The sequence below is a fragment of the Rhinoderma darwinii genome, chromosome 1 (genome assembly GCF_050947455.1).
Source record: "Rhinoderma darwinii isolate aRhiDar2 chromosome 1, aRhiDar2.hap1, whole genome shotgun sequence".
Lineage (NCBI taxonomy): Eukaryota > Metazoa > Chordata > Amphibia > Anura > Rhinodermatidae > Rhinoderma > Rhinoderma darwinii.
Window position 1 is genome coordinate 474,657,926 of NC_134687.1, and position 12,120 is coordinate 474,670,045.

The following is a 12,120-nucleotide window of genomic DNA, read 5'->3' on the forward strand; positions in this document are numbered from 1 at the left end:
TCACACAGAAATGAGGACCAGTCGATGACACTAATATCCCTTAGCATGGCCTCCAAAAATGCATGTGTGTACCTGTTAGAGTGTATACTTGGCATGGTACTGCTTTTTTTCCGCAAGCCCGTATACTCTGGGATAATATCAGTAAGATACTCTTCAAAATTATCTGTATTCTCCAATGTGTTACCTTCCCTCCATAACTCATTTAAATCCACTAAAGTATTCAGATCCGACATTTCCAAATTCGGGATCATTCCAAATTCCATTGTTTCTCTCTGTGACTGTGATGACACATTCTCGTTTTGACTATTCCTCTCATTTTTTTCCCCATGCCAGAGTCTTAAAAGAATCTTTCTGAGAAAGAGGTGAAGGTCTTTACATATCTCAAATTCCTTTCCAGGGATAACTGGTGAAAAACCCAATCCACGATTCAATAAGGATATATGATGTGTTGATAAGGGGAAATCGGTTAAATTAATTATATTATTCATATTATTTTCTATCTTCCCCTGCGTTGTCTTGTATTGGGTCCTCCTTTTTTCTCTACTATTCTTTCCTCTCCGAATTTCCCTCTGTTTCGGTCCCCTAAAAAAGAGACCTTAGATTGTGATTCCTCAACTCTGATGTGTTTCCCCATCTCATTGTCACTAGATGGGTCACTTGTAGTTTCCCCATCTGTTGACATAAAAGTATTCCTTCTCACCCGTAATTTACTTTTGTTTTGTTTTTCTCTATTTTTTGTAAAGGAGAAAATTTGTTTCTGCTCAAAATCAAATGTATCCCTTTGGAATTTTCTCCTTTTCCGTATTGATATTTCACGAAGTTCCATTTCTACCTCTTTTTTGAGACTAACATTTAGTTTTTCAAATTCCGGATCCTTGCAAAATATATCTAATTTTTTAACACTCTCCTCAATTTCCACATTAAGCAGACTAAGCATATTTTTCTCCTCTTCTATCAATAAATCCATCAAATTCCTTGAGTGTCTCAAGCACTCCTCATCCCATTTTTCCAAAAATACTTCACTTTTGAAATGTGATGCTGGTGTTGTACGTCTACGTAAACCTCTTGGGATAATTTTGGACAGCCTATATGCCTCTAAGCTCTGGATATCCCACTTGCGTCTTAAATGACTCAAAATTAGTCTCCGATGATTTTTAAATAAACCATATATGTCTCCTCTGATGTCCTCTGCACTTTTATTCATTTCACAATTCAAAAGTGCAGCAATCCGTGCATCCACCTCTAAGTCCAAGCAATAGGCCATACTAATGACACACCACTGATTACCTCTCAAGTTCAAAAAGAAAATATTTTTCCTTCTAAAGGTATACAAACAAAACAGGAAGGGAAAACACCCTCCAAAAAATATTGTATATAGAAAAAATGTGGTTATAACCAAACCATACCTAACAAACCCAAAATTGCAATATAATATAGCACGGTGCCATTCCTGATAAAGATAATAGAAAAAAAGAAAAAAGAAAAATGATCCAGAAATATAACTAGGCACTCTTGGGTTAAATAAAATTTAACATAGTATTTTATTTTTAAATCCAGATAATACCGGCAACATTTAATTTATACATGAATACAAAATTTACAATTTAAAAAGAGAAATCTCCTGGCCAGGAAAGAAAACATACAATAGAACCTTCAAAACATAGGTGATATAGCCTGATGGATATATATCAAACTATATATGTATAAACAATTTTGAAAAGATTTCAAAAAATGAAAAACCGCTGGGTTGTGTTCACACTTGCGGTTTTCAAACATATATATTATTTTTATCACAAATTGGCCAGAGTTCCTATTTGGAGTAGCTGGTAATGAAATTTTTAAAGAAATTCACTTTATGTGTAAGTAACATAACTTTATTCTCAAGATAGGAAAATAGCCTCATGAATTAAAGGAATAGGAACTCTGGCCAATTTGTGATAAAAATAATATATATGTTTGAAAACCGCAAGTGTGAACACAACCCAGCGGTTTTTCATTTTTTGAAATCTTTTCAAAATTGTTTATACATATATAGTTTGATATATATCCATCAGGCTATATCACCTATGTTTTGAAGGTTCTATTGTATGTTTTCTTTCCTGGCCAGGAGATTTCTCTTTTTAAATTGTAAATTTTGTATTCATGTATAAATTAAATGTTGCCGGTATTATCTGGATTTAAAAATAAAATACTATGTTAAATTTTATTTAACCCAAGAGTGCCTAGTTATATTTCTGGATCATTTTTCTTTTTTCTTTTTTTCTATATGTCAGTATACCTGTTTTTTTTAAGTATGGAATAATGTAGTAGACTCTGCTATTCCATCCTGAGAGATCCCACAAAAAAACGTATACCGCTCGTGACATCACTATATTGACAGTGATGTCAGGAGAAGAGCATCACAAGCACTCTGCCCGTGGACTTTGGCATAGGGAAAGCTGTCCATTTATGAACAGTGACTTCAGAAGTTTCCCAGGGCCATTCCTGAGGCGATGTATCCCATTTTATGCCATACAGTGGAAAACGTTTTGGCTCAATTCAATAAAATCCAGGGTATCAACCGGTAACTCCATGGTTTCATTCACTGTAACTTGACATCAGTATCAAAATCAGTTACTGTGTATACTGTAGCATACAAACGTAAGCGCTACACTTTCTGTTGCCCACCCCCGGTAATAGATGGGGAGTCCAATCTCTTTGACTGTATGGGGCCCAGAAATTCCTGATGGTGCCCCTGACCACCTCAGCCGGTCACCAACATTGGCGGATTCACACGACCGTGATTAGACCGTGAAAAGCGGTACATGTGTCAGCCGGATTTCTCAGCCTGATCACGATACATGTGAACGGGACTCCTGGCATCATAGTCATTTAGGCTTCAATCACACGATGATCAATGGTCAGTTTTTCATGTCCATGTTGCATCAGTGTATCCAAATTCTCAACCATTTCCGGTCTTTCATGGGCGTTAATTTTTTTTTTTTAAATAGGATGGATTTCATTTGTCATGGTAGATAGTGCCACAGTGTCCACATATAGTGACATCGTGCCCATATATAGAGACATAGTGCCCACATATAGTGCCACAGTGCCCACATATAGTGCCACAATGCCCACATATAGTGACATAGTGCCACAGTGCCCACATATAGTGGCAGTGCCACAGTGCCCACATATATTGATAGTGCCCACATGTAGTGACAGTGCCCACATATAGTGACAGTGCCACAGTGCCCACATGTAGTGACAGTGGTGCCACCCCCCAATATAGTACCACAGTGTCCATGTAGATAGTGCCACACCCCCTTGCAGATAGCACCCCCATCCCTATGTAGATCGTACCCCACCTTGTAGATCACGGCACCACCCCCTCCCTTGAAGATAGCACCCCCACATGTAGATTTCATCCCCACATATAGATCGCAGCACCCCCAACCCTTCTAGATCGCACCCCCACCCCCTTGCAGATCGCAGCACCACCCGCCTCTCTTGTAGATCGCACCCCCACCCCTTGTAAATCAGAGCACCACCGCCCTCCCTTTTAGATTGCACCCCTTCCTTGTAGATCATGCCGCTGTAGCTGCCACTAGGACCTGAATCCCCGGCCAGAGTTTGCCGACGCTTTGGCCGGGGAATCAGCTCCAAGTGGTAGCTACAGCGGCATGATCTACAAGGAGGGGGGCATTGTGGTGCGATCTACAAGGTACAAGGGGGGGGGTGGTGGTGCGATCTGTAAGGGGGTTGCTATCTACAGCGGCGCAATCTATAAGGGGGGTTGTGGTGCTATCTACAAGGTACAAGGGGGGTGGTGCGATCTGCAAGGGGGTGCTATCTGCAGCGGGGCAGTATCTACAGGGTGGTGTGGCTATGTACTAGGACTCCCTGCTTCCCCACGGAACTGCTGTTCCGTACTGTATCATTTTGTTCAGTACAGTACAGCAGTTTCGTGGGGAAGCAGAGACAGAACGGGGTGGAACAGGAAGTGACGAGACGTCGGGGTGGAGCTTCCTCCTGCAGCACGGCGATACTAAAGTATCGATTCTACGATTCTGTTAAAAAAGAGTCCTTGAGGGCGAATTATGTGTGATTCAGCTTTAGTTTCTATTGTAAGGTATCCACTTACTACTCTTGCTAATATCTAAGCAAAGTCCAATAGCTAAACTGACTTTATGCTACTTATATAATACAAAATAATGTGCAGTCACTACAATAATACTTTCGAAATGGTACACAGCTTAAAAATTGACACACTTTCTTTTTTTTACATCATTGCAATAGAAAACAGCCTAACAATAAAAACAATCACCAATATCATAACACCACAATAGAACACAGCCTAAAAATGAATACAAACACTATTGTGATATCAACAACATTTACACAGCCTCAGAGTAATCATGAAAATGTTTGTGATATCATCATAAAAGAGCACAGCTTAGTAATTAAGATAATTGCTATTTTATCATATTTACAATACAAAAAAACACCCTAGATATGAAGAAACTCACTATTGTGACATCGGATAATATACAAAGCAGCGAATACTTTAACCCGTTAGTGACCGCCAATATGCCTTTTCATGGCAGCCACTAATGGGCTTTATTCCGATGCATACACCTTTTCACGGCGCTCCATCGGAACAAATAAATGGAGCAGGGAGCCATTGAATCTCCCTGCTCTCCGCTTTCGGAGGTAGCTGAGGGCTGGGAGCAGCTCTACTCTAACAGGCGAGATCGATATCAGTATCGATCTCACCAGTTTAACCCCTTAGATGCGGCGCTCAATAGCAAGCACTGCATCTGAGTGGTTTCGGAGAGAGGGAGGGAGCTCCCTCTCTCACCCCACCGACACCATGCAAAAGATCGCAGGGCGTCGGTGGTTTCTATGGTAGCCAGGGGGGTCTAATAAAGGCCCCAGGTCTGCTACTAGTTATGTCTGCTAGGCCATGCCAGATGCATGGCCTAGCAGATGCCTGTCCGTTTTACACAGACAGGCAGTAATACACTGCAATACAGAAGTATTGCAGTGTATTATAACAGCGATCGGAGTGAAGTCCCCTACTGGGACTAGTAAAAAAGTTAAATGTATACTGTATAGGGGAAGCTATAGGGGCATTATACTGTATGGGGCAGCTATGGGAGGATTATATACTGTATGGGGCCAGCTATGGGGCATTATACTATATAAGGGCAGCAATTATGCTGTATGAGGGCATTATTATTGGGGCAGCTATGGGGGCATTATACGTATGGGGCATTATACTGTATGCGGGCAGCTATAGGGCATTATGCTGTATGGGAGAATTTGCTTGGGCATTACACTGCATGGGAGCATCTGTGTGGGCATTATACTGTATGGGTGCGTCAATGGGGGCATTATACTGTATGATGGCAGCTAGAGGGCATTATACTGTGTGGGGGCAGCTAGAAGGCATTATACTGTGTGGAAGGCACTATGGGAGCATGATACTGTGTGGGCTGAACCGGGTGTGTATTGGCGGGATTGGGCGATATTAGAGACGTGACTTAAAAGGAAAAAAATTGCCACGATGCGCTACGGGCACCGCATCGGTTGTCCCTCTTTGTGATTCTTAAAAGTTGGGAGGTATGCAGTCACTTGCTCACACTGTGAATTGCCGACACGGCCGTAGCGGCGGTTCACAGTATTACAGCCTTCTCCCATTCACTTCAATGGGAGAAGGTTGTAATACTGTGAACCGCCGCTACTGCTGTGTCAGTGATTCAGTGTGAGCAAGTGACTGGAATGAAGGTGAATACGAGCGCTGCAGCCCCTTTAAAACAGCTGATCAGTGGGGGTCCCGGGAGTTGGAACCCGAGCCATAAGCTATTGATGACCTTTCCCGAGGATAGTTTAGTATTATATTTTAGTGGCTGGAAGACCCCTTTAATGATAATCACATTGATCTTGACAAAGGCCCTATATACTGTTTCGGCATGTGTTCCCTCTACTGCATATGTCCAACACTGCAATCACAGGAAACAAAATCATAATATATTTTCCACGTTTACTTCAGGAACAATGGTATTTCAATTGCTCTTTTCTTAAGGTGGTGATACTTTTGATAGACATGTACTTTATCTTTCAAATCTCTCCAAGTGACAGACACAAATATATATTTCTTCTATCTTTAAAATGCAGAAACATTAAAAGTTACCAAACTCCTGGCTTTCTGCCATGTTTTACTTCTGCTTTTCATTAAGCACAGCGAAAATCCAAAGGCTGCACCTTTTATTCTTTGTTTTCTAGGGAAGGTGAAAGGCACATGTGTGATATAGCACCGAAGAAAGCAGCCCTGGTGAGGTGTGATATTGATTCTGCCTGAACAAACACATTGCATTATAGAGTGTGGCATGACTTCAAGTGTTTTTTTTAAAATTGCACTTCCAGGGGTACACCATCTGTACCAGAAACACAGCCCATCCCTACACTTTTCCACCCCCGATTAATAGATGAATAAATAAATCAACACAATATTTAGCTAAAAACACTATTGTAACTTCCACAATCCCATTCTACATTTTACTCCGCAATGGTGTTCCCCAGTTTGAGAGTTGCAGAGAGTGCTTTACACCAGACTATGCAGGTGAACCAGAGGTCTTAAGGTTAGTATACAGCAGGGGTCTTAAACTCGACCGGGTAAGTGGGCCACATATAGAAAAAATGTGAAGTTAACAGGCCGCATTACTTTCAAATTTGATACATTACAAAATTATTGTTAATCAATTAGGTATTTGAACTACTATAATAATACTACATTACTATAACAATACATTACTATAATACTACATTACTATAACAATACTACATTACTATAATAATACTAAAATACAATAATAATACTACATTACTATAATATTACAATATTATAATAATACTACATTACTATAATACTACATTACTATAATATAACTACATTACTATAATAATACTACACTACTATAATAATACTACTACATTGCTATAACAATACTACATTACTATAATAATAGTACATTACTATAACAATACTACACTACTATAATAATACTACTACATTGCTAGAACAATACTACATTACTATAATAATAGTACATTACTATAACAATACTACATTACTACAATAACAATACTACATTACTATAACATTACTACATTACTATAATTATACTATATTACTATAATAATACTACATTACTGTAACAATACTACATTTCTATAACAATACAACACTACTATAATAATACTACTTTACTATAACAATACTACATTACTACAATAATAATACTACATTACTATAACAATACTACATTACTATAATTATACTACATTCCTATAACTATACTACATTACTATTATAATATTACAATACAATAATAATACTACATTACTATAATACTACAATATTATAATAATACTACATTACTATAAAACTACATTACTATAACAATACTACATTACTATAACAATATTACATTACTATAATAATACTACACTACTATAATAATACTACATTACTATAATAATACATTACTATAATAATACTACATTACTATAATAATAGTACATTACTATAACAATACTACATTACTACAATAACAATACTACATTACTATAACATTACTACATTACTATAATTATACTATATTACTATAATAATACTACATTACTGTAACAATACTACATTTCTATAACAATACAACACTACTATAATAATACTACTTTACTATAACAATACTACATTACTACAATAATAATACTACATTACTATAACAATACTACATTACTATAATTATACTACATTCCTATAACTATACTACATTACTATTATAATATTACAATACAATAATAATACTACATTACTATAATACTACAATATTATAATAATACTACATTACTATAAAACTACATTACTATAATAATACTACATTACTATAACAATATTACATTACTATAATAATACTACACTACTATAATAATACTACATTACTATAATAATACATTACTATAATAATACTACATTACTATAACAATACTACACTACTATAATAATAATACTACAATACTATAACAATACTACATTACTATAATAATACTACATTACTATAACAATACTACATTACTATAATAATACTACATTACTATAATAATACTACATAACTACAATAATACATTACTATAATAATACTACATTACTATAATTACTTATACTAATTATACTACGTTACTATAATAATAAGGTAAAACATATTCTACTAATTGTGATACCGAAGATAGTTTTTGTATTTATTACCGTTTGGATATTCAGAGTTTAGTTGGAAGATCCAAAATGTGTCACTACGTAGTAAGCATCTCCACAGTCCCCTCCACTATTGGGCTTTTAACTCTCTCTATGCTATAGAAGGAGAAAGTTTCTAAAATGCCATAATGTACATTACAAAAATGCTGGTAAGCTCCTGATGGGTTAGACAATGGTGGATTGATATAGTGCGCTATGTAGGGCTGTATTTAGCACTAAGCACTGGAGGTCCAGTGCCTAGGGTGGCACCTTGCTGGAGCGGCGCCAAATGAGACTAATACAAATTTTGATATAATTTTTTTTATTTTACAACTCATTCCCTTGCTCCATGCCAGACTGCCAAGTAAAAACAGGGGGTTGGGGTGGGGCAGGGGGTTCAAGTATGAGCCGCACGTCAGAGAGGAGAAATGTACCTTCCTCCTTGCAGTGGGAAGTGAGTGCTGATTGGTGGAGAAGGGGGGGCTTCTGTCTGCTCCACTGATCAGCAGAGCCTGTCCTGCACACAGACTCAGCTATGTGAGGGAGGAGGAAAGAAGGAACTATAAATGATATCTATAAGAGGATTGGGCTTCTGTATAGATCGATTTTGTGGGGGAGAGGAGACTTGGTTATAAGTGCTTTATGTGTGGTGATTCTGTAGATTGATTTTGTGGGGGTGGGGACTTTGCTCTAAATGCTATGGAAGTGTGGGCGGACTCTTTATAAATCCTTTTTTGTTGGGAGGGGGACTTCTTTATAGTTTATTTTGTGGTGTAAAAAGCTTCTTTCTAAAACATATGTGGGGGAGGGGGGTTGACTGCAAATGTTGCGTGTGGGGGAGAAAGGATTCTTTAGAGTTAAGTTTTGTGGGGGAGAACAACTTGACTTTAAGGGTAGGAACACACGGGGTGGATACGCTGCGTAAAATGACCGCAGGGAATTACGCATGAAAAACTACATCAAATTGAGGTGCAGTTTTTCAGAAGGGATGTCTGCTGTGGAAAGACTGCAGGAATAATGAAAAAAAAGCTTGTACTTACCCAGGCCGTAGTCATATTGATGCGTTATTCAGTTCTGGAAATTACACTGCGCCGCTAACTGTTGCGCCAATAGGAACAGGTTATACGTTCACTTTAAATTTGAATAGTATCACTGCCTGTATGAACGATTAAAACTTGAATTTTATTATAAAAATTAAAAAGTAAAAGAGGGCTGAATAGCCAAACAAATAATCAGGCGTTAGCACGACGACCAGTCAGGGGTTGCAAAAAAAGTCACACACATCTATGTGCACCTCAATTGCCAATGTATTTCTCCCCCCACTAATTTTATGATATAAACACCTGGTCATCCATGCCAATAGAATTGCGTCCCTACCCGTTTCCACACCCCCAGTTTACAGGGTGCATCATCAGGCGTCACACTTATTGTTATATTAAAACACCTAATGGCCGACGAGCACCTATTGCGTGCTCTAACATTCACCCGGCTCATGCACGACACTAGTCAGCTGGTCGCCATTATTCTGTTCTGAGCGCAGCCCGGCCTCCTAGAATGATGCTGTAGTCCATGATGAAACATGGACTCCATGTAGTCCATGTCGTCCATGTAGTCCATGTAGTCCATGATGAAACATCATCCTAGGAGGCCGGGCTGCGCTCAGAACAGAATAATGTGTAGATATGACTACGGCCGGTGTAAGTATAAGCTTTTTTAAATTAATTTGCAATAAAAAAAAGCTTTTTTTCTCTCAATTGCGATTGTTGCAGCGAATGAAAACATGGCTCTTTGTTGCAGGTTTTACCTGAATTCAATAGGGAAAGCAAGCAATACAAGAGCAGCGATTCCACAGGATAAATTGACATGCTGCAGATTTAAAAAAAACGCAGATCAATTTATGAACAGTTTCTCGGCTGATTTTTTCCAGTGTGTGGATGAGATTTGTTAAAATCTCATCCACTCTGCTACTGCTGTAATACGCTGCAGATTTTCCGGAATGAAATGCGTTGCAGAAAACAGTGTTTACGCTGTGTGTGTTCCTACTCGGAGTATATTCACGTGTTGCAGTCATATTGCAGTTTTTGCTGCATTTAATTCGGTGAAAATTGCAGCAAAATGCAATATGAACGCAACGTGTGAAAACATCCTAAATAAAATGAGGGGGGGCTTAGTTATAATTTGCTTATGTGAGGAGGTAGACTTGGCTATAAAGCTAGAATTTTGGCATTAGGACGACATGCGCATCAATTTCAATGTTTCCCTATCAGCCTTTTTTAAATGTTCGCAAGGTTGCGCACAACTTTTTAGTTCCCATAGTGTTATTTAGTCACAGTATGGTGGTATTATTCAGTCACAGTATGGCGGTATTATTCAGTCTTGGAATAGAGGTATTATTTAGTCACTGTATGGTGGTATTATTCAGTCACGGTATGGTTGTATTATTTAGTCACTGTATGGTTGTATTATTCAGTCACAGTATGGTAGTATTATTTAGTCACAGTATAATGGTATTATTCAGTCAGTGTATGGTGGTATTATTCAGTCAGTGTATGGTGGTATTATTCAGTCACAGTATGGTGGTATTATTTAGTCACTGTATGGTGGTATTATTTAGTCTCAGTATGTAAGTATTACTTAGTCACTGTATGGTAGTATTATTCAGTCAGTGTACGGTGGAATTATTCAGTCACTGTATTGTGGTATTGTTCAGTCGCTGTATAGTGGTATTATTCAGTCACTGTATGGAGGTATTATGCAGTGACTGTATGGTGGTATTATGCAGTCAGTGTATGGTGGTATTATTCAGTGACTGTATGGTGGTATTATTTAGTCTACGTATGGAAGTATTATTTAGTCACTGTATGGTGGTATTATTCAGTCACTGTATGGAGGTATTATTCAGTGACTGTATGGTGGTATTATTTAGTCTCAGTGTGGAGGTATTATTTAGTCACAGTATGGTGGTATTATTCAGTCCGTGTACGGTGGTATTATTTAGTCACTGTATGGTGGTGTTATTCAGTCAGTGTACGGTGGTATTATTCAGTCACTGTATGGTGGTATTATTCAGTCACTGTATGGTGGTATTATGCAGTCAGTGTTTGATGGTATTATTCAGTGACTGTATGGTGGTATTATTTAGTCTCAGTATGAAGGTATTATTTAGTCACAGTATGGTGGTATTATTCAGTCAGTGCATGGTGGTATTATTTAGTCACAGTATGGTGGTATTATTCAGTCAGTGTATGGTGGTATTATTCAATCACTGTATGGTGGTATTATTGAGTCAGTGTATGGTGGTATTATTCAATCAGTGTATGGTGGTATTATTCAGTCAGTGTATAGTGGTATTATTCAGCCAGTGTATGGTGGTATTATTCAGTCAGTGTATGGTGGTATTATTCAGCCAGTGTATGGTGGTGTAATTCGGTATTATCTAGTTGTTATATTGTAGTGCTATCTAGTCACCGTAAGGTGGTATTATTTAGTCATAGTGGTAATATTTAGGCATTGTATTATTATAATTTGGGGGTAGGGCTAATCTATGTATGAATATTCTAGATTCTGGTACAGCATAGTGTGGCCTATATTTCCCAGTAGATCACATGAGTTTTGGGGAACACAGTCCACACCACCTGACACCAGGACCGGGCTGTGCACTAGGCAGCAATGCCAAGTGTAAATTTCACTATGAGCGTCATTCACATTTATCAATTGTGCCGCTGAAAACAATTATTTTTACATCACGATTGCAGAGCAACTATAGACAAATGTTTTATAGCGTTGATATTCTCCTTTGTTAACACTGACCAAATATCATTATGATTGGTCAGAAACTACCGAAT

At 37.9% G+C, this 12,120-nt stretch overlaps 1 long non-coding RNA gene across 2 annotated transcripts in view; it reads left to right on the forward strand.

Annotated features, from left to right (window-relative positions):
- The first annotated feature begins 4,008 nt into the window (after positions 1 to 4,008).
- LOC142743588 (uncharacterized) overlaps positions 4,009 to 12,120 on the forward strand; it is a 51,116-nt gene continuing 43,004 nt past the window's right edge. For both annotated transcript variants that reach the window (XR_012881588.1, XR_012881589.1), the window contains exons 1-2: positions 4,009 to 4,111; positions 6,268 to 6,316. This is a non-coding gene — a long non-coding RNA (uncharacterized LOC142743588). The remainder of the gene's footprint in view (positions 4,112 to 6,267; positions 6,317 to 12,120) is intronic.